At 46.5% G+C, this 27,138-nt stretch overlaps 2 protein-coding genes and 1 long non-coding RNA gene across 13 annotated transcripts in view; 1 reads left to right on the forward strand and 2 right to left on the reverse strand.

Moving 5' to 3' along the window:
- The window catches only part of LOC112668863 (cystatin-9-like), a 1,128,704-nt gene that overhangs the window by 663,829 nt on the left and 437,737 nt on the right, over positions 1–27,138 (reverse strand). The gene's annotated exons all lie outside the window — the stretch shown is intronic.
- LOC112668859 (uncharacterized) lies at positions 1,194–26,699 on the reverse strand. Of its 4 annotated transcripts, XR_003141925.2 has the most exons (8): positions 26,626–26,699; positions 23,565–23,790; positions 17,304–17,426; positions 11,107–11,136; positions 10,474–10,630; positions 9,772–9,882; positions 9,215–9,523; positions 1,194–1,456 (listed from the first exon to the last, which is right to left on the reverse strand). It is a non-coding gene; the product is annotated as an uncharacterized LOC112668859 (long non-coding RNA). The 4 variants fall into 4 exon arrangements; XR_003141927.3 differs by lacking the exon at positions 1,194–1,456 and having other exon boundaries at positions 7,496–9,523; positions 9,772–9,923; XR_003141924.3 differs by lacking the exon at positions 1,194–1,456 and having other exon boundaries at positions 7,498–9,523.
- Positions 20,430–27,138, forward strand: part of SYNDIG1 (synapse differentiation inducing 1) — a 188,225-nt gene continuing 181,516 nt past the window's right edge. For 3 of the 8 annotated variants that reach the window (XM_049100019.1, XM_049100020.1, XM_049100018.1), the window contains exon 1: positions 20,910–21,063. The gene's annotated coding sequence lies outside the window, so the exon portion shown is untranslated. Of the gene's footprint in view, positions 20,562–20,675; positions 20,727–20,909; positions 21,064–27,138 lie in introns of those variants that run through there. The other 5 variants (XM_025461523.3, XM_049100021.1, XM_035704815.2 and 2 more) reach the window with 4 other exon arrangements.

The following is a 27,138-nucleotide window of genomic DNA, read 5'->3' on the forward strand; positions in this document are numbered from 1 at the left end:
TAAAAAAAATATGAACACCAGGGCTCCATATTCAAAATTGCTGATTTGTTTCAGGAAAGGGCCGGGGCATTAGAATCTGTTAAAACTATAAATGTGAATCAATTGTGCATCCAAGTCTGAGAATCACCTTGAATGGAGGTTTCAGCCCTGTGTCCCAATACTGTCCATTCCCAACTTCTCAAAGGGATTCCAAGAGAGGATCTACCACAGTAAGGACACCTGCATGGTGTCGGCAGTGCTCAGAAGGGTAAAGTGGAGGACAATCCGTATTGGTTTTCAGAGCCCAGTGATTCTTTGGCAAGTCTTGAAAAGTGAAAAGTGAGGAATTGACTGGATTTGGGTAGAGGTGGCAAAACAATACCCTTGGATTGTGGGTTTAGCAAATGGAGGTTGTTGAAAGGCAGATGAGCAGAATCTTTATGAGGCCTTACCTTCCAGGAGGAGGGGTTTCCTGGAGTACACATCCTTGCTGTCACCACATCTGCACATTTGCTGGAGTGTCCCCAGCACTCTAACACAGGGACTGGAAATCATGTTGGTTTCAGTTTTCAGCATTAATCACAAGGAAGGCAAGTTTGCATGGGTGGAAAAGAAGTCTATTCAGAAAAGAGTAAATGGAAAGAAAGTTTTGGAGATTCAGCAGATGCGGTCTCACAACTCCACAGTCCTCAGGGGAGCAAACGTGAAAGCCTTCCTGCTTCTCTGGGTTAGCTACTAATTTTTATTTTAATGTTAGAACATTACATGATTAATGATATAACTCCACCTTTCAAGCATAGTTTAATGAATCAATATAATGTTTTTTTGCAATGAAACATATTAAGAATGTGAATGTATTAGTGAAGCCAATGATTGGTTCTAAATTATGCAACATAATGATGCTGCATCCAATTAGAAATTGAAATCAGGAAATTGATTAGAGAAAATCATAAAAATATATGATTTTGGGCAGCCTGGGTGGCTCAGCGGTTTAGCGCCGCCTTCAGCCCAAGGCCTGATCCTGGAGACCGGGGATTGAGTCCCATGTCAGGCTCCCTGCATACAGCCTGCTTCTCCCTCTGCCTGTGTCTCTGCCTCTCTCTCTCTCTCTCTCCCCCTCCCTCATGAATAAATAAATAAATATTAAATATATATATATATGATTTTGTTAAAATATGCAGAAGGTGGTGGGGCTAGGAGAATACGCAGTTACTTGCCTCATGTTCTGCCAAGGGAGCACACATGCAGAGGTGAACCTGAGGAAAGAAGCACCACCAGCCACCTGTACTATATCTGGAAAGACCAGCATGTGATGCTGTAGCTCAGAGGCTGATTGGGAAATTCCTGGTGAATGCTTAGTCCAAATTGAGCTACAACAACAGCTAACTAGCCACCTCGTTGGATGGGGCTCCAAATCAAATCATCTTGATTTAGATTACTTTCTGTATTCATGATGCAATGAAATGGAATCTTCATTCTGGGAAGAATGGAAGAACATTTATATCATGAAAATATTTAAATTGATCACAAAGCTACCTGAAAATAAAATAAAATAAAATAAAATAAAATAAAATAAAATAAAATAAATAAAACACCATCTCTGCAAGTATGCATATTTTTAAAGTTTTCAGGCCACATGTATAATTAAAAAGTTCTGTGGGGAGATAAGCAGTATGGCTCTAGGAGCCCCTTCTAGCCACCTGGAAACCAGCTGGTGGGCCAAGTGTTGGGGGTGGTGGGGAAGGAGTGGTGAGGCAGAGACTGTGCACAGCCCCAGCCCTTAGGTCAGACACAATTTCCTTTCTTTGACCTCAGTCTCCCACTTTGCAATTCCTTCACAGCACTTTCTCTCTTTGCTTTGGATGTTTTGAGTTTTGTCTCCTCTTCCCACTCCCAGATTATAAACCCTTACAGGCAGAGGCTCTGTTGTAATCATCTTTATGTCCTCTGTAACACCTAAGACATCTCGCACTCATTAAATGAGTGAACTGAGTCTCTTGCCTATCTACTGATCTGAAAGCATGAAACCTTCTGTGGATTGAGAATCTATTTTTTCAAGGCAGGGTTTTATGACAGCTCAGGAGTTCCTGCTGATCAATAGCCAAGGACTCAGCCTTCCCTTTAAAAGTGTGGCCTGATGAGGGCAAAGGAATGAGACAGAAAAGTATAGTAGAAAATTAGCTGTTGTCCTATACCAATTGAAATTCGATAGATTCCCCAGGGATTTATTTTCTAAATGGCTTCTAATTTCCCTAAGTGTTTTGTCCTTTTTTCTCTTATATGTGGGCATCCAATGAGTAGGCACTAGTGCCATAAATTTCTGACATTCCTTCCCTGGCAAAATCCTCTAATTATAAAGCAGTGCTCACTGCGTGAGCCAAAGGCAGGGGTAAATTGCTCGCCCCCCCTCCCCACCCCCCGCGGCACTTTTTGTAAAATTGTTGGTCCTGGAGACAAATGTCTTCTTGTGACTTTCAGAGCTGAAGCCATCCTTCTGCTGACTGTTTGCAAAGGTGGATGCCAGATGCTTGTGCTCGCCCCACAGTCTGTGAGTTGGGGTGTCTGCCTCCTTTACCCTGGAAACTGTGCATCTCCCTGCTCTCTGTGTGCCTTTGAAGAATGCCAAGAACAGCATCCTCTTAATGTATGAGTCTCTCCACCTGTTCCAACCCCAATGAACAGGAGAGGGCCTCTGAGATCCATGATTGGGAGATAGTTCCTCTAGAAATATTCCCAGATGCCCAGAGCTGTGACTTCAATGGGAAAAGTGTAAAGGATAGAGTGTTTAATGCATTTTCACACAAGCATGAGGCTCCATGCCACACACACATTACATGGGTGATGCCACATAATCCTCCTATATGATGAAAACTCTATTATTTTCCCCATTGTACAGTGTAGACCAGAGCCCTGAAGAGATTAAGCAGCTTGCCCAAGGTCTCTCTCTTGCTCTCACAGATGCACAAATATAGGTACACATGTGTACAGGCATGCATATACAGCATTAGTAAGTGGCAGGGCAGCCTTTTGTCCTGGAGATCTACCTCCAGAGCAGGATGTTATGATGCCTCCTAAAAGCAGCCTCCCTTTATCGACCTTAGGTGTGGAGTCTCAGCAAGTTAGAACTGGCAGACTCAAGTTCATGTGAGATATCTGAGCACAGCGGCACTGAATAGCATGCTGGCATTAAATGGATGAGGTGATCCAGACAGCTTTCTTGAACCTCCAGCCAGTCTTGAAACCCAAGTGTCTTATCTGGGTTCTCCCAGAATCAGACTCCAAGGTGAGGATCCATGGACCAGTAACCGATTATAGAATAATTGCTCCTGGGGGTTGGAGGAGGCAGGAAGGGAGCAGGAGGGGAGGATGGGAAGGGAGGAAAGCAAGCCTGTGCAGCACATCAGGGAAATCTCAGAGGGGAACTTCAGCCTGACCCCACAGAGGGCTATGGAGGGTAAGCAACACCTCAGAGTCTGTCCTGCCTGGAAGCAAGGGAGCTGGACTTTCACACCAATACCAGTCTGTCCGTGTTTACTTGACACCAGAGAGGACCTCAGCCCACAGGCATCCCTGCTCTCTGAGCTTGAAGGGCAACCAGCTCCAGGGACCCAAGTCCTCTGAAGACAATGAATGTGCTGGAGTTAGGAGAAAAGCATACAGAAACTGCAGGGTGGGTGCACAGATCAGATAAAGGAGTCAGGCGGGGTCCAAGTGGAGACTGCCAGGATGCCCAGCACTGGGTCCCTGATGAATAATAGTACAGTGCTTTCACATAAAGCCAGAAGCAGGTCCCGATACCACACAGCCCCATGGCTTCACGAGGGAGTGGGGGGGACTGGAAGGGCGCCCAAACGCATGCAGAGAAACTGATTAAGAACATTAGAAATAGATTTTGAAAAAAAGATTGACAGAACTTGAATATTTAATAGCCTCAAGAGCAGACTAATAGTGATCCAGTGACATTGAGGTAAACAGGCTTACCACAAGGAGAGTAACAGCCACCAGGATGCATAACAGGACGCATAAGAAAATGTGTGATGTGAGAACCATCAGCCTCAGAAGGCACTACAGACAGGGGCATTCATCACACCTGGGATCTGTTGGGCAGTGTTGCATGGGCTCCCTCCTGAGTTGATTGGACGTACAAAGCATGACGGCAAATAACATTTCTGAGCTTCTCCAAAGGATGCATGTTTGGGAGCAGAGGTACATGAAGACAAGGATGTGACAAAGCCCGGAAAAGTAGACATTCTACCTCCCCTCTGCCCCAGGTGAGGGGAACGGAAGTAGTTTCATCTTTGCAAGCATGGGCCTGGCATCAGGATGCTCCAGGTCACCACCCTTGCCAGCTAAATGACTTCAGGACATTCCTCAACCTCTGTGGACCTCGACTCCCTTTCTCATGTAAACAATGGCAGCAGCTCTGGTCCCTGCCTCTTCCGGCTGCTGCCAGGTACCATCGGTGGGTACAGACATGTTCAGAGCTGGGAACAAATGACACAATAACTAGGAGAGCTCTTTAAACGTGAATGCATGCCCATGCTTGGTGAAAAGGTGGCGTTTGCTGCTTAAACCATTCATCTGTTGCAGCAGAATTTATTTTAATTCAACACAGTATCATCAAGAGACACCCAAGCATCCTGAATATCCACTTCATACTCTATTTCTTCCAGCTATTGACATAGAGCACCTTCCATCACATCAGTGCCATGTGGAAATGCAAGCTCATTCATTCTCCCAGAGTCCTTGGGTATAAGCTAAAATTGGTCAATTAGCACCTTCATTTTGCAGATACGGAAACTGAGAAATGGATCAAGTGTCCACTTTCTGAATGTGGAGCAAAAGCAGACTTTGCTGCTGGTTTCCTTCCTTGAATCTCCAGTTTCTACTCTGTGAGCCAAGCCTGCAAGGCACTTCATCCCTCAGCCTGTTTTCATAGGTATTTTTTCTTTTTTCATGTTTTCATAAAAATGAGTAGATCTTTCTTTGAAAGGAGTGACAAATGAGCACAGGGGAGAGGCACAGAAATCTCAGAACTCAGGCTGGGGTTCTGGCGTACAGAATCTGACACTGTCAATTGGAGAAAGACAATCATCACATGGTTTCACTCATATGTGGAATATAAGAAATATGAAAGGGACCATAAGGGAAAGGAGGGAGACTGAGTGGGGAAAAATTAGAGAGGAAAATAAACCATGAAAGACTCCTAACTCTGGGAAAAAGAACAAAGGGTCGTGGAAGGGGAGTGGGGGGGAGATGGGGTGAGTGCGTGACGGGAACTAAGGAGGGCACTTGATGGGATGAGCACTGGGTGTTATACTATATGTTGGCAAATTGAATTTAAATAAAATACTTAAAAAAAAAAAAGAATCTGATGTATACCCCAGGCACTGTCCCATGAGCAGGAAACAAATGGCCTAGAGCAGGTCAGGCACATTATCACCCACCCAGTCAGCTAGCTCACTGGGCGCAAGCCTAGGTGTCAGCTGAAGGGACTTCTCAGTCTTAAGCACAGCCCTCCAAGGTAAGGAAGTAGAGGTGCAGGCTGAGATGGGAGAAAACCTACAGTTTGGCAAATGCAAATACCATCCCTGCCACTTTCCAAATGCAACATTTGGCATCCCCAGCTCTGGGTCCCTGGGTCATGGCTGGGGCAAGGTCTGAGTGCTGCCTCCTCCCCTGCTCACACGGACTGGGGAGAATGGGGTTCCTGTTACCAAGTGAGAGAGGCTGGTCAGGGCAGCCAGGGTCCAGCATCAGGACTTCAGCTGGAGAAGCTGGGGTCTGAGACAGGAAAAATGGTTATGAGTCCAAAGACTTCCCAGGGAGGGGAATGGAAATAAATAGGTAGGCCAGTAGCTGGGGAAGTAAAAGCCAAGGGGAGTCGGGCAAAAACAAGCTGTGGAGCATGTTTCTGAGCAAAGCCCCTATCACAGCAGAGCAGCCTCCAGGACCTCTTCTGCCAACAGGGCTAATGGCACCTGTGAAAGGGGCCGTCCCAGAGAAGTGGAGAGAACAGGTGTGAGGAGCCTCTGCTAAGTGCCTTGGAGAAGGCAGAGACTCCCTGTTACTTCCCAGCTACTCCCATAAACTGCAGATGTTCTCAAGTGCTTGATGTGGGCTCTTCTACTTTTCTTACATCTGTGGACTCCCCTCACTCTTCGCAACAACGCTGAATGTGGGGAGGGGAGGAGGTGGCTTGTTCAAGGCCACTCTGCAGCAGGCATCCCTACTCTGGGCACCAGGCAGCTCACCCCTCCATGACCCTTCCTGCCCCCTGCAAGGAGGATGTGGCCAAGCTGCAAGGAGATCCCACATCAGAGCCTGGTGCTTAAACTACAGTGGAGGTTATCATGGGCATTTGAGTGTGAAGACACTGGCCGACTCTCCTGCTACTATTTTAGTTTTGGCTATAGTAGCTCTTCTTGTGACAGTGAGAGCTCAAGGATCTGAAGACTGTGTCAAGGAAAGACACAGACATCCTTTGCTTCTCAGGCAAACAAGCACTGTCTGTTTTGCTTCTTTCAAACTCCCATCCACTCAACTGGGAGATTTAGCCTATTGTGCCACCCGGGGCAGTGGGAGGGGGCGTGCATGGAATCCACTTGACATATCCTGACTTTTCCTTTCCCTTTCCCCTTGAACTCGTCAGAAGGGCAGTGGGTGGCAGTGAGGTGATACCGAGAGGCTGGAGCAAGAGAGCAACAGAGGAGAAAAAATCGGACTAGATTCCAGAGGAAGACAAAGATTAGAACACCCTGTCTAAGCACACCCTGTCTAAGCTGCTAGTTTTGGAAGGAGTGGAGAGGCCTGCCAGCATCAGAAGTGTCACAGCTGCTTCCTCTCTGCATAATGCCATCCTGGCCTCTAGCCACGCCATGTTATACTGTAGTTTCTGTACCACGAGGCCATCACGTGGGCCACGAGGGGCCAACCTGCAGCCTCCACCCTACATGTCCCCTCCATCAGCACATTGTCTGAGAAGAGACCAAAGGAGAGGGCAGCCAGGGGATGCAGGCTTACAGGTGCCACTCCCATGCAACCCTGGCATCCCTGTTGCTCCTCCAGAATTTGCCTTTGTCTTGATAATTAGGGAACAGTTGATTAGCAGGTAAAAGACATATTTCTATTGAAAAGTATGTTTTCAGTGCCTTTGGTGAAGCAATAAAATGTATTTTTCTAGCTGTTGACATCTTTGGTGCCTACACAAGACTTTTTCACAAGATAAAATACATTTTTGTGGACACAGCTAGTCTGCTAGTGTGAGTTAGAGGGGGCAGGCCTGACTCCAGCAGACCCTGCTGAAGATTCCAGTGCACAACTTGTTTTGCCTGGTTAGTGGGAGACCCAGTTACCCCTGCTGAAAGCCCACAGCAATGAAAATCTCGACAAAAAAAATTTTTAGAAGTGTTGTTACAGGTAATGCAAGTGTTGAGTTATCAAATATATTTGTGCAGAAAAAAAAAGCCACATAATACATATAAATTCTAGGAAATAAGTAAATTTGTTTGTTTGCAACCAGAAGGTCTCATAGTTTTCAAATAGTATGCACTCAGTTCTCTAATGCTTATCAGCTTTTCCCATAAACAGCATTCAGGGTGGCTGCTGCTGGGAATGTGCAGATGCACTACACAGAAGGTGCAGAATAACTCCCCCCACCCATGTTCACCTCCACACAGGTCCATGCACACATGTGTGCACACTCAAATGCAATCCTTACCTGCTAAGAGCTTCCTGTCCAGTAAGTGTAATAAGTAAGGCAAATAAAGAACAGTGCTCCAGGCAGGAAGTGGTCCAGCCAACAGAGACAGAAAGAGGAGATTCCCTTCTTCTTCTTCTTTTTTTTTTTTAGAAGTTATTTATGTTTAATGCTTAAAAGTCTGAATGCACAGTCTACCATTATAGAAGTACTGGTGGTCAATACGAAGCATTAGAACTATGTACAATGCATAGTTTAGTATCAAAATCTTTCTACACTGTAGAGTTTTACAAAACTGTTAATGACATCAAACACTAAGCACTTAAGACACCATTTTTTTCTGCTACCACATTAAGAATGTCAATGGACAGTCCATTTCAACTTGCAGCATCCATCCGTTTCTAGTATGAAATTAAGTAATTTTCTACTTATACAATAAAGTTTATCTACATAGTTCTCTTGATTTTGATCCATAGCAGCAAAGGCACTGTACATCAGCAGATCCACAGACTTAAAAGATTTTTAAAGCATTCAAACAAAAAATAATAATAAAAAAAAGGAGTCACATATCATAGTTGAACAGCAACAACAACATAAAAGATAACACAATGTTTCTGGCACAATGGCACAGCCTGTGTCCATTTTGGGGACATCCAACTAAGACAGGGAAAGAACCGGAGGTAAAGAAAGCAAGTCCTCATCTCAGGTGAGAGTCCATTCTTTCTGGTTTCAGAGGGAGGTCCTTGCAAATCTCCTCTGCTGTCCTTGTTTTGTAAAAGACTTGACTTGCACAGCAGGAGGAATCCTCCCCTGAATCTGTGCAGTTCCCAAAGAACATGCCAAAAAATAGCCTGTAATTTCTCGTAATGACAAAACTGCCCAAAGGTATACATCTCCCTTTGCAAAGAAACATGGCAAAAATATCCAGAAGGGATTAAGTTCTCTCTTTAGGCCAAATTTAATTTGTTCATCTGTCTATAATACAATAAAAAAAGGAATTAAAAACTTATTACAAAGACACTTGTCGACCAGTCAAAAAAGAAAAAAGAAAAAAGTCCAATTACTTTTATCAAATAGAATCTAAAGCTATAGATATATTGGTTAAAGTTCTCCAAATAGACTCAAATGAATATGATGTGGCCTGTCATGTTCTAATTGTTCAAATCTTCAAACATTTAAAATAAGTAGAAAACAAAAAAATCTAACAACACAGCAACATATTGTTTCCATATGTAATTATACATTTCACATCTCTATACAGTCCTTAGTCTACATTTAGTGACATTTTTCATCAATTATTTTAAACTTTCCTTTCCCCTCCTTTGCCAACAAAGGGGGGGGAGGGGTATCAGATACAATGCATCTTCATTATCAGTGCAGGAGCAGACAGCTTTATTCAAAGTTAAAAAGCCTTCTTTAAACAAAATAAATATATTACAGATATAATACTTAATTAAAGAATTCGTCACTGTTAAGTATGGTTATTCCATGTTCTTCCAAGTAGAGAGCTGAAGATTTGGTATCACAGGTTCTTACCGAGTATTCACAATTCAACAGCAAGGACACCTCACACACAGATCTTCTCTCTGGGCTTCTGCCCAACCGGAGAGTGGCTGGCAGTGGGAAGGGAGGACAGTAACGTGGAAATGCTACATGTCACCAAGCCAGATAAATATCAGCTGCATCTCCATGAGAGCTGTGTACTGTCGCTCAAGTTTGCCCATTGTGGCAAATGGTTCGTAAGCACTGGGAAAGACAACCTTCTGAATGCCTGGAGAACACCTTATGGGGCCAGTATATTCCAGTCCAAAGAATCCTCCTCATCGGTGCTTAGCTGTGACATCTCTGTGGATGACAAATACATTGTCACTGGCTCTGGAGATAAGAAGGCTACAGTTTATGAAGTTATTTATTAAGGACAAATCTTCATGTGAACTGGACCCGTTCTCCTTGTAGCACTTATTCTCTCACCCACCCCCCACACTCCCCCCCCCCCCCCCCCGCCCCGCATCTAAAACCAAGGAGATTCCCTTCTTAAAAGAAGGTCATGGCCCCGATTTTGTGTTCTGGGAGTGGAGATGTTGGAGACAAACCTGCCTGTGGGTGGCATGGCCACGCAGCCGGTGGTAAGGCAGTTGAGGGGGCAGGTGGAGATGCATGCCTGGCCAGGAGTCCAAACAAAGTGACAGAATTCCTGCTATGACCTTGAACAAGGGAGTCACGACATTTACCTTCAGATAATTTTCTAAAAGTGGCACACATGGCAAAAAGTGTAGGATCATATGTGATGATTTCAAAGCCACCTGAAGAATCTTAGAAGCTGACTTCCTCCTTTGCTACCTGTGAAAGATCTACTCACAGCTTACCTATACAAATTTGATTCTGTCATTCTTCTGGTTGAATGCTGCTTATGGCCGCAAGATGAAGTCTAACCTCCTTAAACCTTGTGTGAGGCCTTTAGTGATCAGGCCACTGCCTTCCTCCCCAGACTGATCCCCTGACCTCACCCACCTTACACTTGGGGCTCCATGCTTCTTCTGACCTAAAAACTTGCAAAAGCATCTCAGTGCCTGGAGGACCCCTTGCCCCATCCCCAGTGTGCACAAGCCCCCATATAGAAGCCCTTAACTCCTGCTCCACACTCAGGTCTCAGCTGTTCTGATTACTTCCAGTTTCCTTGGGCTGCCCCCCCTCTCCATCAGAGCTACTATGGATCTACAGAGCTACTGTTCATTGTCCTTAAGGGAAAAGCCCCCCTCCTCTCCTATCAGGTTCTCCACCGTCATTGCTCATACCTGCCCAGTAGTAGACACAAGCAGACATTGCTGAACCAATGACAAGGTCGCAGGCCAGGAAGGACCCATCCAGTCGACTGCCCAAAGCAGTCTACTATTGTAATATTCCTGCTTTCCATTACTTGTTAAACATTTCATTTTGCTATTCCTTCCATGTCTGTGGGGACATAATTTAAGTACATTTGACAAGCTATACCATAGGTGACAAAACCCTTTTGAGTATATTTTGGATTGTCAGGTGGACCCTGGGACCAAGGGAGTACTTTCCTTCATGCCACCAGTCAGAGTTTATTAGTCCTGCATCCCCAAGCTGTAGAGATTCTGTGTGGCCATGCTCAACCCCTGCTATAGGAGGAGATCTTCATGGCATCCCGGTGCCCTGATATCAAGCAAACCATGTTTCAGTGACACTGGGCAGGACTGGCTGCTGGGACAGTTGTGGCACTGCCAAGTCCTGCTTCTCTAGGCCCCTGCTTATGTGCATGACAATCACTCAGTGAATGTGCCTGCAGAGCACAGAAGGCCAGGCGGGTTGGTTTTGGCATGTGCCTGAGACAGGTTCTTTGTTTAAGAGACACTCTTTTTTTGAAATATGAGTGATAAACTGGGAATCACGAAAGGGAAATTGCTTACCTTTGTGCTGTTCCCCTCCACTTCCACATCCTGCAAAATTACAGAAGTAGTTATTTTTATAATAGAATCTCTTTTTTTCCAAGAAAAAAAAGCACATGCAGCAAAAAATATATTTTCTTGTGCCAAAAACAAGTTCTTAGGCCTTTTAGAAAATGCTAGAAATCATTCTAATAATTAATGACATGTTTAAATGCTTAGTTCTGCACAAGCAATGTTTTCAATGATCCCGACCTCTTATTTTGTCATTATGTTAGAGCTACATTAGTACATGTAGTTCCCTTGTGCAGCAAGGAAAACATGCTCTCCTTCCATTTCAGTGAAGACGGTACATTGACCTGTCCACTTCAGCACGTAGATTGAAGTGGACATCTGAATCTATTTTTTGAGACTAGCGTTTAGAGCACATGCCGCAAATTCTGGCTTCACAGTCAATCCTGATAGCAAGGTTTTGTAAAGGTAAGCTTCTTCTAATTTTTCTCCTCTTTAACAGTCTTGGAAACAGCCATTTTTTCCAACGTTTGGCAAATGCATTTTCTCAAAGATACTGATTTATTCTGATACTGCACTCTGTCATAATAATAGATTTGTGTTATGGATCATTAACTAGATCAAGGAAATTAGTAACTAGATAAAATTCAAGTAGAAGCCATCTGCCAAGGCAGGACAGGGGTGAAGTGGTATTGAGGGATACGAGGACCAGCCACATTGGGGACACAGGGAGCAGGGGCTGGAGGCTCTGGTGTGAACAGGCTGGGTTGTTACCTGACATCTCCAAAAATGCCCAAGACAGTATGTGACAGTATAGGAAGAAGAAGTGAATTGTCAAAGTTGGGAGATGGAATAAATTCAGGGTGGGAGACAAGCAGATAACAGCAGAAAGGATCCACAATATTTGCACTGAGCACAAAGGGAGCCCCTGAACTTGACCTTTCTTTCCTGACTGACCTCTGGCTGCATGATGTATATGGGCCTGGTTGCTGGGAAAGGTAGACAGGATCTATCTCAACTGGATGGCATAACCAAACCTACCTCTGTGTTTATCTGATGTAACCCACAAAAATGAGCAGCTTGTGGCTGAGTCTCAACACAGGGCCACATTCAAAGAAAAAGCAATTTGACACCTAACATCTTGAAGTAAAAGGCAGATCCTTAAAGTAGACATGAATGGTACAGGAATTTCACACAGTAAATCATGCAGCAAAATTTTCCAGGATCCTACTTAGAGTCCTCTCTTGTGCAAAAGGAAGCTTGTTTGACACACATTCAGACACCACCTAGAAAAGTGGGTGCCAATGCCTCCTGGGCCCATGGAGGATGGAGGCTCAGGGATATGCATATCCTCTTCATCCCTCTCCTGGTTGATTTTGAGAAACACTTCTCATTCATCAGATGGTCCCAGGGGATGGAAAGCTGGTTGTCACCTACTGTGACCGCCTCAGGAGTTTCTCCCTTAGACTGGCTCCCTCTTCCTCCCCATGGACCATATAGGTGGTCTTCACATCTTGTCCCTGGGATTAGTTCCCCCCAATAAAGGTCTGACTGCACCCTTAGGCTCTGGTTTCAGAAAAGGAGACCCAGGCCAAGCTACCATTCTGGATTAGGTAGCACTTGTGTTTACTGAGGTGGCCCAGCTTCTCTAATTCAGGTATGCAAAATCATGAATTCTGCTGAGGAAAACTATGCCAACAAAAAGGATGGGCATCAGGACACCACAAGAATAAGTAGCAAAACCTATTATTTGGCTTTAGTGGGTCTTAGAGGAAGCAGGGAGAACTCTGGAGCATGCCTTGCTGGCACATCTTCCCAAAACCCCTAACAACCACAGATCTTCCTTAGCATCTCCACTGCTATAAGTGCTAGCAATCTATGGCAAATGTTGTTATATCCACTTTGTAGATGGAAAAACTGATATTTCAAGAGGTTAAGGAGGTGGCTGAATGCCTATGACCATGGTTGCACCCCATGGTCCTAGATGTGCTCAGATGTCTCTCAGTCTCTGGCTTTCAAGGCCTGGGGAAGAGTGGAACAGAAAACTCATGTTTTCATGCTCTTACAAGAGAAATTAAGGCTGTCCCAGGAATTAGCATAATGTCAAAGAAATATGTCGGTATGAGTCATAAGCAGCAAGTTCTGCAGAAACTGGAGAGTGGGCAGATGGAATCAGCCAAAGGGATCTAGGGGGATCTGAAGGGATGCAAGGGTGTTGGCCACACCCAGCCTCTGCCCCCTCAAAACAAGTACCTTGAATGAGAGAGATAACATCAATCACTCCTCTTATATAGTATTCTGGGGGCCTTCCAAGCACCAGCATCTGTTTTGTGCCAAAAATCCAGAATTGGCCACTTTGTTGGAAAAAGTACCCAACAACCTTGTCTCACCAACTGTCTTTAAGAACAATAACGAGCCAACTCTGGTCAGGAAAACATGCTGAGTGTATTGAACACATTCACGCCTCACACAATGCCATTTTAGATATGCAGAAATCCAGAAGTGATAGGAAGCAGCAGATGCTTACTTGGAGCTCAGGTAAACATCTGAGTTCCCAACCTTGATGGTAAGCATTCCGCTGACTCCTAACAGACTCCCTCTGTTAATGTTGGCTACTGAGGAAGTAGAAGACAGCCAGTGCTGTGCAAAAGCTTCTTATCTTGATGAAGTCCCAATAGTTCATTTTTGCTTTTGTTTCTTTTGCCTTCGTGGATGTATCTTGCAAGAAGTTACTGTGGCCGAGTTCAAAAAGGGTGTTGCCTGTGTTCTCCTCTAGGATTTTGATGGACTCTTGTCTCACATTTAGATCTTTCATCCATTTTGAGTTTATCTTTGTGTATGGTGCAAGAGAATGGTCTAGTTTCATTCTTCTGAAGGTGGATGTCCAATTTTCCCAGCACCATCTATTGAAGAGACTGTCTTTCTTCCAGTGGATAGTCTTTCCTCCTTTATCGAATATTAGTTGACCATAGAGTTGAGGGTCCACTTCTGGATTCTCTATTCTGTTCCATTGATCTATGTGTCTGTTTTTGTGCCAGTACCACACTGTCTTGATGACCACAGCTTTGTAGTACAACCTAAAATCTGGAAGCTTTTGCACAGCAAAGGACACAGTCAACAAAACTCAAAGACAACCTACAGAATGGGAGAAGATATTTGCAAATGACGTATCAGATAAAGGGCTAGTTTCCAAGATCTATGAAGAACTTATTAAACTCAACACCAAAGAAACAAACAATCCAATCATGAAATGGGCAAAAGACATGAAGAGAAATCTCACAGAGGAAGACCTAGCCATGGCCAACATGCACATGAGAAAATGCTCTGCATCACTTGCCATCAGGGAAATACAAATCAAAACCACAATGAGATCCCACCTCACACCAGTGAGAATGGGGAAAATTAACAAGGCAGGAAACCACAAATGTTGGAGAGGAGGTGGAGAAAGGGGAACCCTCTTACACTGCTGGTGGGAATGTGACCTGGTGCAGCCACTCTGGAAAACTGTGTGGAGGTTCCTCAAAGAGTTAAAAATAAACCTGCTCTATGACCCAGCAATTGGCCTGCTGGGGATTTACCCCAAAGATACAGATGCAATGAAACGCCAGGACACCTGCATCCCAATGTTTCTAGCAGCAATGTCCACAATAGCCAAACTGTGGAAGGAGCCTCGGTGTCCATCGAAAGATGAATGGATAAAGAAGATGTGGTTTATGTATACAATGGAATATTCCTCAGCCATTAGAAACGACAAATACCCACCATTTGCTTCGACATGGATGGAACTGGAGGGTATTATGCTGAGTGAAGTAAGTCAATCGGAGAAGGACAAACATTATATGTTCTCATTCATTTGGGGAATATAAATAATAGTGAAAGGGAATAGAAGGGAAGGGAGAAGAAATGGGTAGGAAATATCAGAAAGGGAGACAGAACATGAAGACTCCTAACTCTGGGAAAGGAACTAGGGGTGGTGGAAGGGGAGGAGGGCGGAGGGTGGGGGTGAATGGGTGACAGGCACTGAGGGAGGCACTTGACGGGATGAGCACTGGGTGTTATTCTGTATGTTGGCAAATTGAACACCAATAAAAAATAAATTTATTATTAAAAAAAATGTTGCTCCAGAAAAAAAAAAAAAGGAAGAAGAAGCAGACAGCCTGGATCTGCACCTTACCTCTCCTCTCAGTAACTATGTGAGCTATTCAGTCCCTGATTCTCAGCCTCTTCAGCTCCTGGGATCACTCCCAGCCCCACTGAGCTGAGATCAGAATTCAGAGAGGTTATGTATATAAAGAACCTACCTTATTTCTAGGTGCAGCAGATAACAAAAATGACCCTCAATTCCTTCCACCCTTTAGTATATACATGCTCATTGCCAATGTGATTTTATGGCTCCATCCATCCATCAAAACATGACAGCTATTTCCCCATCTCCTGCCTTGGAACAGGGCACCTGACCTGCTTTGGTTAATGAGACTATAGCTAGTGTCAAGTCTGCTGGAAATCTGTGTGCACTGAAGCTGTTGCCATTGGGCACCCTACAGCCACCACTTTGTAAGGAATGCTGGGACAGCCATCTGGGTGGCAGACTTACGGCCTGGCCTGTCGGCCCATCACCAATCAACCCCCAGATAGGTGAGTCAGGCTTTTGACTGCCAGCTGACCACAGATAGGTCTGAGTGAGCCCAGGCAGCACCAAGTGAAACAGAGGCAATCCATCCCAGTGGGCTTAGCCCTCTTGGCCAACCCTCAGAATTGTGAGCGATTATCATTTTAAGCTACTGAGTTTGGGGGAAACAATAGATAAGAGATACTCTGGCACTATAGAAATTGCCTAGAACACATTCACTTTCTCTCTTCTTTGATTCTTTCCAAAGCGATGTAATAGATGCAGAGGCAGAACAGCTAATTTGGAAATCAGTAACCCAATGTGGCTTGACTGCCCTTCCACACAGCCCTTCTAGAACTGTCTTCTCATGGGGAAAATCAGAGGGTGGTCATCAAGAATTCCTCCAGCTCCAACTTTATGACATTCTTTGGCAAGTTTTTTCATGTTCTAAACTCTCATTCGACGTGGCCTCAGAAATCTCCCTAGGTTTTAGCTTTTTCTCCCTTTATTTCTGATTCATTCATGTTTTTTTTTTCTTAGAACCTTGCCTTTCATGTCTATATTGAACATCTGAATGCTCATTTACCTGTCCTTCTAAGTCAAAAAGGATTCCACTGTCATAAGACATTGCAGCTTTTCAATTCCTGGATGTCATCAACTTAAGACAAACAATTTAGTAATAGATTTTGGGGAGCGAAAAGAAAAAAGAAACCCTGCATTATATTAATTAAAATGCTTTAAAATTGCATATACCTATTCTTCATCTTTAATACTACAATCAACATTTGGGACAGAGCACTTTACATGTTTGATCTAAAGATGGGTTTCTGAATGAGCTCTGTTGACCCCCAGACACTACACATAGTACTATATAGCCCTTGATCTAAAGCCTTTCAGTTTAAGACATTTTAAGGAATATTTCTTATTTTTAAAAACTTGAATCTGTATTTCCTCTCATCAAGTCCACCTACCTCTGGGCAGGTAACAGCTTCTCCTGAAAATCACTGAGAAGACTGACAGCAACAACATGTGAATTGAATTGGCCCCACCAACTGTCCATAGCTCTGAAAAGTTCTATAATCTCTTGTAAGAGATAAGAATCATTGAGAAGGTTACCCAGTTTCTAGGAGATTTTATGATTTCTACTGTGTCCCACTGCCCAATATGTGGCAGCCCTTCATTTGCTTTTTCATTTCAGTGTTTCATCACCTATATCAGTTATGCTAACACTCCAATCACAAGCAGGGAACCACACTTAAGACAAACTGCTCTATGTGCACAGTTAACATTCCAAATCAACTGAGGTGCCCCCAGGAGCCCTGGATTCCTCCCAGAGCTGCCACATTTGCTGGGAGCAGGTGACAACCCCTCTCAGGGTTTTAGACTCCTGATCCTGGCAAGTTTCTTTTGCAGTGAAGAGTAAGGCCCATTAGGATTGCAGAAACACTAAAAGGAGTGTGTTTGTGTGTGTATATGTGTGTGTGTATGCGCATATGGGGTAGTGTCAAGAAAAGACAATATGTATCTGGGGATCTTGAAGCTATGTTAGTGGCATGCAAGAAATTAATAAGAAGAAGATGAGGAAGAGGAATGTTCATACCACATTATGAATTGTTCCATTTCTTTCAAATTACCCTCTTTCTTCAGAGACATCTGTTTTTTGATCTCACAGTCCAATGTGGTTTTTTCAACAATTATGAATCACTGAGTATTTCTTCAGTACCTGCAAAGCATCCAAAGTAAAGAGCTTTACAAACATAGAACATAGTGACTTAAGGGAGTTCACCCATAAAACTGTCAGAAGAAGTTTCATATTCATTCCACAACAAAAGAAAATTGTGAATATTTAGATGCTAAATTGATTGAGGCACATTATGGAAACCGACTCTTAGAAAATATTAGGAAATGCAATTCCATACCACCCACACTCCCTACAAATATATCCATGCTCAACACATCACCAAGATGAGCCAGGGTAGGGTATACAGTTCCAGAGTATCAACCTGAAAAGTTTCAAAGTACCTAGGATATACAGATAGTCCACAAAATTCAATGGTGTTTTCTTCCTTTAACTTCTGCAATCCTCACTTCTGGAGGGAACACTCCACAGGCAATCAGTGATCATGTTTTATTTTTTTTATTTTTTATTTTTTTTAATTTATTTTTTATTGGTGTTCAATTTACTAACATACAGAATAACCCCCAGTGCCCGTCACCCATTCACTCCCACCCCCCGCCCTCTTCCCCTTCTACCACCCCTAGTTCGTTTCCCAGAGTTAGCAGTCTTTACGTTCTGTCTCCCTTTCTGATATTTCCCACACATTTCTTCTCCCTTCCCTTACATTCCCTTTCACTATTATTTATATTCCCCAAATGAATGAGAACATATAATGTTTGTCCTTCTCCGAATGACTTACTTCACTCAGCATAATACCCTCCAGTTCCATCCACGTTGAAGCAAATGGTGGGTATTTGTCATTTCTAATAGCTGAGTAATATTCCATTGTATACATAAACCACATCTTCTTTATCCATTCAGAAGAAAGAGAAATTAAGGAGTCAATCCCATTTACAATTGCACCCAAATGCATAAGATACCGAGGAATAAACCTAACCAAAGATGTAAAGGATCTATACCCTCAAAACTATAGAACACTTCTGAAAGAAATTGAGGAAGACACAAAGAGATGGAAAAATATTCCATGCTCATGGATTGGCAGAATTAATATTGTGAAAATGTCAATGTTACCCAGGGCAATATACACGTTTAATGCAATCCCTATCAAAATACCATGGACTTTCTTCAGAGAGTTAGAACAAATTATTTTAAGATTTGTGTGGAATTAGAAAAGACCCCGAATAGCCAGGGGAATTTTAAAAAAGAAAACCATATCTGGGGGCATCACAATGCCAGATTTCAGGTTGATCATGTTTTATACTGCACGAAGGAAGGTGCCTCCTGTCCTATTAGGAAAAATCCAATTTAAAATTCAGATAGTACCTAGAGTCAAAGTGCTCTCTTGGCAAAACAAAACTGCCCTCCAAAATTCAACCCAAAGCCCAGATAAGCAAAAGCGGCATTGGCAGAAAGGCAACAAACTGTGCTCCAGGCTACTTCTGTGTATTCTGTAGCTACAACTACCTCAATTAGCCTTTGTAAAGAAAAACCTCAGCTTTTTCATCTGATAAATGGGAATGATTCTCTGCTCACCTCAGATGAGTGTAACAACACCTTCTTAACCCAGTGGTTCATGGTTCAGATGAGAGAATTTTCTGTTCAGGAAAGGACTAGCAACTTTACTAAGGTAAGGGTGGGGGGCATCTCCCTCCCATCTGAGAACTTCTCCTAGATGGGAGAGATGTACCAAACCACGAGCTTGTAGCTCTGAGGATCTAGAGGAAGAACCTCCAGTTTTGCTTTGCCATGCTGCGGAGATGGAGATTGGATTGCAATTCGAATGATGAAGGCAAAGCATAGATAGTGCTGGTTCTGCTGACCTGTTCCTCCACTTGAAAGTCTTTTACAGTACCATTCTGACTTCAGCATTCTCTTTGGGTTGCTGATGTCCCATAGGTGCCAGACTCCCCCCACACACATACACACACACTGCCCCCCAAGGGAACACAGTGAGGGACCCATCCTTCCCGCACCACCTCTAACTCCTGCCCTTTGGAAATTCTACCAGAGGTACTGTTAGTGGAAGCAGTGCCTTCTGGGAGGGGGGGTGGGGGGGGACAAAGGGTTGGTTACCAGGGCAAGGGGGAGGGTCTCCTGGGGGCTTGACTAACAGGGCCTTGGCTAGCAAGGCTGGAGTCTACAGCAGGTCTGCACCCGGGGTAGAAATGGGCTCACAGATTATTTTCCTAAGTCACTTTAACTCCTTTTCGGATAGATCTTTCATTCGGGGTTCTTTCTCTATGGAATTCAAACTAAAAACACTATACTCCCTTCCCCCAACACTTCAAATGCAGTGGCCCTCCTCAGCTCTGCTCCCCTAGACCCACTCTCCTAACCAGAATTATGCCCCCCAACCCGCCCTCCCCCACAGCTGTAGTCTCCAACTGCCAAGGGGCAGCCAGTGGAAGAAAACACTGTTTGGGGCTGGGCAGGGTGTCTCAGAATCCGGGCCGCACCTGGTTTCACCTGGAGAGCTGGCTGGTCAGTACTCGAACAGATGCCAGACCTGTAAAGTGGGTCCTTTGAACCTCAAAACCTTGCAGGAGCCTTGGGGAGGCCTTTAGGACCGAGGGGAATCATCTCCTCTCGGAGCCAGGCTGCTACCTCGTCCTCGGAGTACCCAGGGGCTCCTCCCACCCCCAGTCTCTGTAGCCCGCACAGTCCCAGACCCTGGCCCCGGGCCACCCACGGACGTGACACCCCCGGGGGGCCTGTCGGCCGGGGGCAAAGTCGGCGGCTGCCTCCGCACGGGGCCGTCCTCGCCCTCGCTGTCACCCTCCCCCGGAGCCCGCGGCCACCGCGGCCGGCGCGCCGGTCACCAGGCTGGGCGAGCCGAGCCGAGCCGAGCCGGGCCGGGCCCCCGCCCCCCCCAGCCCCGTGCGCGCCGCGGGAGTCTCCCCGCACCCGCTCGGTCGCCTGGGGCTGGAGGGCCGGGCCCCGCCCCGTCGCCTCGGCGCGAGCTCTCCGCGGCCCCCTCTGGCGCGCGCGGGGCAGCGGGGGCGCCGGCGGCGAGCTCGGGGCGGGGAGCGGCGCTGGGAGGCGGGGGCGGGGCGCAGGAGGGGAGAGCCGGGAGCCGAGCAGAGGCGGGCGCCGCACCGCCCCGCGCCCCGCAGGCTCGCTGGCTCCGGAGACGCGCGGGCGGCCGCCGGGGCGCACCGGCCGGGTCACCTTGTCCGGGAGGTGAGTCCCGACCGCCCCCGCAGCGCGGGCGGGCCGAGGGGCCAGAAGGCGTGGGCGGGGGCCGCGGGGGCGCGGGGGGCGCGGGGGGCGGCGCTCGCGCGGGGGGGGGGGGCGCCCTGGCTCCGCCTCGGCGCGCGCAGACCCGGCGGCGGCGCGGGGCCCGCGGTGAGTCGGGGGGTCGCGGCGGCGCGACCTGGGAGGCGCGGGGTCGCCGGGAGCCGGGGAGAGCAGGGCAGGCGCGGAAGATGCGGAGGAAGGGGCCGGGTGCCGTGAGCCCGGGCTGCAGCCTGGCGGCGCGGAGGGGCTGTTGTGCAAAGTCGGTGGGCGCTAGTGAGACCCGGGCCCGGGGGCGCGGCGGGGGGGACCGCCCAGGCCGTGGGGGCGCGCGGCGGGCGGAGGCTCCGCGGCTTCGGGCGACCCCCCGGAGCGACCCAGAAGAGGCTGGTGCTGGTGACGGGGCAGCCGCGGAGCTGGGCACCGAGGTCCGGACGGGACCGGGAAGGTAAACCGGCTGGGCTTGCCGTCGCCGAGCGAAGGGAAAAGGAGGGCGAGGGCGCGAGCGCGCCGGGATGGGGACTCCCAGCCCCGGGCCGGGACGCAGGCGGGGACTCCCGGAGCCCCTGCGTCCGCGACTGCCTGGGCCTTTGGTCCACAGGGGACCGAGGGGGCGCTTGGGGGATCAAGCTCTAGTCCCGATTCCGCCAGGCAGGATTCCTGCCCCGGGGCGAGCGCTCTCCGGGCTGCGGAGTTGGGCACTTGTCCGAGGGAAGGGGCTTCGGTCGCTCGTGCGTTCTCTGCGCGGCTCCGACCGAGTGGGCGCTCGCAGCCTTGCTTCGGGGAGGCTGCCAGTGCGGCCGCCCGGCTTTTCGGAGAGGCCAGAGGAAGGCGTCACCGGGTCGCCTTCTTTCCCTTAGTGGGGGGGGGGGGGGGGCGGAGGCAGGTTCCCCTGCCCGCAGAGCCGGGCTCCGGCGGCCAGACTTCAGCGAGCGCAGCCCTTCTGCGGCGTCAGATGCGCCGGCGCCGCGGGGCTGGGGGCGGGGGGCTGGGGGCCGGGCTCGGTGTGCGCGCGGCCCCCGGCCGGTCCCGGTCCCGGTCCCGGTCCCGGTCCCGGGGCGCAGCACAGCAGACGCCGCCGAGGGCTTAAGCGATTGAGGGGCAGAGGCCGGGCGGCTCGGGTTTCTCGTTGGAATCGGGCTCGGGCGCCGGTGCGTGCTCGTGTCTGTCCCTTTCCGCGTCCCTCGCACTGGCCCGAGGGTCTGGCGGGAGGCAGAGCGGGAGGCGGGTGCGCAGACCTCAGCCTGGCAACAAACCCCGCGCGAGCCAACTTTTCCTGGCTGCGGTGCGGTCGCCAGGACAGCCCGCGCTGGAGCTGGCTGCGGTCCTCTGGGAGGGGAGGGTCCGACTCCGGGATCCTCTCGGTGCCCCCAGCAGCCCGATGTCCCCCCTGGCTAGGGCAGGAAGCAACCAGAGCCAAATCAGCGAATGAATTATCGCACACCGTGGGTGCCTGGTGGTTGTGTGGAGTGGCTTTTTGGAGATCAGACCACAGGTGCCAAGCCTGTGAGAGGCTGTGACGAAGAGCCCTCCTCTCTCCAAAACCCCGGCCCCTTTGCAAGGAGCAAATGTTGGCCTGCAGCTGCTCCGGGGCCCTCTCCCACCCCACCCCCGCCTGCTGCGTGAGAATGGAATCGCCGGAACCGAGAGGGCCTTGTTAAAGAAAAGGCAGAAAATGGAAAAATCTGTTTGTAAAGTTTTTTGTTTTTGTTTTTGTTTTTTTTTATCATGGAAAATTTCAATGGTACGCCAGAGTTGAGAATAATATACTGAACCCCCAATGTACCCTCCATCCAGCACCACACTCACTGACCCTGATCTCTTTTAGTCACCCCTCCTCAGGGCTTTGGAGGCCGTGTTTGATGAAGTATTTAAAGACCCCTTCCAAGCCCACCTCACCTCTAAACGCATTCTCATGTAGCTCCAGCTAATGACGTTTTGTCCCATTTTCACCTATCATCAGAAAAGACTGCTTTAAATGATTCTATGAGAACCTAGATGATGATAAAGTAGAAATGAAGGCACTCCCATTTCCATTTTGTGGTAATAAAAGAAAACCTACTGACATTCCTTGAGACATAGGGGGGATTGAAGGAGGGAGGAGAAATCCAGATCCTGAGAAAAAGAAACATTTGAAACCATTGGATTTGGCTCATACCAGTTGATGTGCAGGGAATGAACTGGATTCATTCATGCTGAACCAGGAGAGGCAAAATAATTATTTTATTTTTGGCAAAAACTTTAAACTCAATCCATAAATCATAAGCAATTAATTTATTCCACATTTAGCATGGCATAAATTAAAAGTGTTACACACTGGACTTGACTCATCTTTCTCATTAACTCTGACCCGTATTTTCTAGGGAGTTATTTCTATCATAAGAGAATAAAAAGGTATTTTCTTATGTAAGTTTTCTATCTAAGACACTAGTCGGTGCTATTCTGGGGTTTATGAGCAGTACTGAATATTTCATCTCTCAATTAGAAAATGTTTGGTCATCACACCAGTCACATCTGATACACCCTCTAGGGAGATATTCTTGCTTGCTCAGATTTGAGTCAAAATGTGGTTTCTGTTGGCTGGAGAGAAATAGCATGGTGAGGCCTCCAGAGACAATGGAAAGGTGCTCCCGCTGCCCCCATTCCTACATGGCTCCCTCCCACCCTGCCACCTCTGTGCCTTCCTTTTTATAAAAGCTGCTCCTAAAAATTGTCAGCGTTCTTGGAGGATTCAGACTTTTGAATACCTTTAAAAAGTGCATTATTTAAAGGCATCCTTAGTTAACCTTTTGCAATATGAATAACCATCCTGTAAGTGAGCAGGTTTAAATAACACCTTGTCTTTCCATGGTACCAACATGGCCTTGAGCCCCTCATTTTGGCCTTTGCAGGGCCCCCATTGTGCACTGGAGATGTTCATGACCAACACGGGCCAATTGCAATACTGACCTCTAGCTTGAGCAGACTTGACATTACCAGCAAGATTCTTGGAATGAGTGGATGAAGGTGGCAAGGATTGAAGGGTAGGGTGTTCCTTTGTCAGCATCAGCAAAGCAGCAGGGCTGAGTAGCAAGGCAACTTGTTCATTCAATGAGAAGTCCTGAGGCTGTTTTGCCGAAAACAGGCTGAAATGAGGTGGTATTTGAGCCATAGTTCTTGGCCTGGCATCACTACACTGGAGACATTAGGCCAACGTGTTAAAAAAGCAAAACATTGAAGATATGCATACATTAAAAATTCCAAATTTTAAAGGTAGGCTGACCTGGGTTCCTACCGATGTCACCAGGGTTAGAAGAATGAAGGTAGTAGCAGGTGGTTTTAACAAATGTGATTTTTCAACATGCACTGTGCAAGATACTAAGACATTTCCAGTTATTCCTGAAGTTCATAAGTATGTTTTAGGAAAGGGCTGGGGAACTCTTTTAGGCACTGGGCCACAATTGATGCCTACATTTTATTGGCCAGCCAGTGTACTGGATTTTAGCTGAGGATGCAGGGGGAGAGAATGAGGATACACATTTGGGATTTTGCTGTGTCTGTGGCTGCCCTCCCCACTGCCTTTTCTGGAGGGCCTGTGAGGAGACTTAGGTTTCAAACTCTGGGTTCTGCCACTTGCTTCTTGGGTGATCTTAGTCTGCTCACTTACCTTTTCTGACTGTCTCTTTCTTTTCATCCTGTTTTATCCAGGATTTTGAAAACAAAATGGTTATGGTTGGCACAGTTTTTTAAACAGGGAGGACTTGGAGTTGAGAACATTTGAGTATCTTAGTTGCAAGTCTCTTGGGGTGCATTTGCATCCCCATGGCCCTCGGAGAGCTCCGGACCAGGCCCTGCTCTGCACCTACATCCTCAGCAAGAGCCAGAGTGAGGACAGCGTGTGTTCCTCCACGCGGGCCTGCGTCCTCCTGTAGGAATGTGCCTGAGTGGTATAGATGTTCATGTCAGGTGGGGTTTAGAGGGAATATACAGGAAAGACTGTGAGCAGAAATATATCCGTAACACGACTCAGTTTTGACTCCTATCACATTATAAAAATTACATGATGCATGTTCTCTAGGAGAAAATATTTTAATATCGGTTATCAACAAGCCACAAAGCACCAAAGCACATGGTGATTTAAGGTACAAATGTTGCTTAGATCAAAAATCCTAGTCATCTTAAATTGTTTTATGATAAATAATCTGTTAAGTTGCATTACATAAAATACTGAAGCCCAAGAGCAACAAATGAACTCTGAGATCCAAGATACAGAACCAAGCATAACACAAACAGGAAACAATACACATGCACAGAAAATACAGAAGGTAGAAGCTGCTTCTGGAAGCATACTTCGGACCAGCCCAGTGGACAGCTTTAGATATTTACTCGCATGAGAAAAATTTATCTAGGAATTCAGTTAACATTATTCCAGAGAGATGGGAAGTTTTGCCCTGGAGGTTCAAATCAATGTTTAGTCGATGCGAAACATTTTGAGGTTTTGGTTCTTAATCGATTCTTGTATTATTCACAGTCATTTGAAACTTAGGTCTTTATAATTCTATAATGTGGTGGCATTTAGGGGTGTAACCCCATGGAAGAGGGAATGAAGGTAGTTCCTGAATACAAGGTCAGTCTTTCAGAAAGGGCCAGTTTAGTTTAGATTCATATCATAAAAAATTATTGCTTCTTAAACCTTCAGACTCATTGGTTAACCACTTTCAAATGTGCCTCCCTTCTGTTTCTTCTTTAATCTTCTTGATTGAGGAATGTCAGTGTCCAAAACAAAACAAAAAAGCAAACAAACATTTCAGACAATTAGAACTACAAATGTTTTATTCCATTGCCTGAACTTTAAAGATGCTTCTGAAGGAGAAAAAATATTTTACTCAAATATCCTGGAGCTTCACTTCTGCATAGGGAAGCAAAGAAAAAAATGTTACATAAACTCCCCTTTCTGCCATGTGTACAATATGCAGGATTTCTCTTTTTCTTTCTTTCTTTCTTTCTTTATTTCTTTCTTTCTTTCTTTCTTTCTCTCTTTCTCTCTTTCTCTCTCTCTCTCTCTCTCTCTCTCTCTCTCTCTCTTTCTTTCTTTCTTCTTTCTTTCTTTCTTTCTCTTTCTTCTTTCTTTCTTCTTTCTTTTTGAGAGAGAGAGAGGGACAGCGAATGTGAGCAAGGAAGGAAGGGGAGAGAGGGAGAGACAGAATAATCTCAAACAGGCTCTGCACCCAGCACGGAGCCCAACTTGAGGCTGGATCTCATGGCCCTGAGATCGTGACCTGAAGTGAAATCAAGAGTCAAACACTTAACCCACGGAGCCACCCAGGGGCACCTACAATATGCAGTTTTTAACTTATTGATATGACATTATCCTCAGACTTGGTGATACAGGCTCTCAGTTGGTGTAGGTGTTTGAAATAAGAAGTTCTATTTTGGGGGTCCTAGTGGGCTTAAGTTCTGGAACAGGGCTAGGAAAGCCAGTAGCATTAGAGGAGACCCTGAGGATGTCCAACACCACCTGCCATAGATTTTTACCAATTATTTTATTATTTGCAGTGTCAAAATTGCCTTTAAATAACGTACTGGGATGCCTGGGTGGCTTAGCGGTCTAGCGCCTGCCTTTGGCCCAGGGTGTGATCCTGGAGTTCCGGGGCCAAGTCCCACATGGGGCTCCCTGCATGGAGCCTGCTTCTCCCTCTGTCTGTGTCTCTGCCTCTCTCTCTGTGTGTCTCTCATGAATAAATAAATAAAATCTTAAAAAAATAAATAAAGTACAGTAGTTCCTCCTTAGCTGCAGGGGATGTGTTCACAGCACCCAGATGCTTGAAACACTGGATAGTACCAAACCCTGTATAAATTTTGCTTTTTTCCTATATATACGTATCTATGTTAAAGTTTAGTCTATCAGTTAGGCACAGTAAGAGATTAACAACAATGGTTAATAATAAAATAAAATAATTATAGCAGTATACTGTAGTAATAGTTATGTGGATGTGGTCTCTCTCTAAATATCTTACGAGACTATACTCACCCTTCCTGTGATGCTGTGAAATGATAAAATGCCCATGTGATGAGGCGAGGTGAGGTGGGCTGAATGGGGTAGGCATTGTGATGTAGGCTGCTGTGGACCTTCTTACTGTGTGTCAGAAGGATGACCTGCTTCCAGGCCTCAGCTGGTAGTGTGTAACTAAAACTGCAGAAAGTGAAACCGCAGATAAGGGGGCGCATTTGTGTGGGCAGCCTTCTATTAGAAATCTCAGCCTTGGCACCTTCCCCTATGTGTTTCCTTTAGAAGGGACCTGGAGCTTACCAGTTGGAATAATGGGGCCACGTCCTGGAGGGCAGTCAGGAAAGTTGAGAGTGTGCATAGGGCCTGGCCTGTGCAGGTAACTCAGACATCCTTAGATGTGTTTTAAGAGCCACTCAGCTGCTCCAGATCTCCTGTAGCCCCTGTGTGCACACAGATGGTGGACGGAGCCCTGCACTGGCTGGGCCCAGCACTCCCAGCTCAGTTCTGAAATGTGTCCCAGTGTCTCTTGCCTGC

This window comes from Canis lupus, chromosome 23, assembly GCF_003254725.2.
Source record: "Canis lupus dingo isolate Sandy chromosome 23, ASM325472v2, whole genome shotgun sequence".
In the NCBI taxonomy this organism is placed as follows: Eukaryota; Metazoa; Chordata; class Mammalia; order Carnivora; family Canidae; genus Canis; species Canis lupus.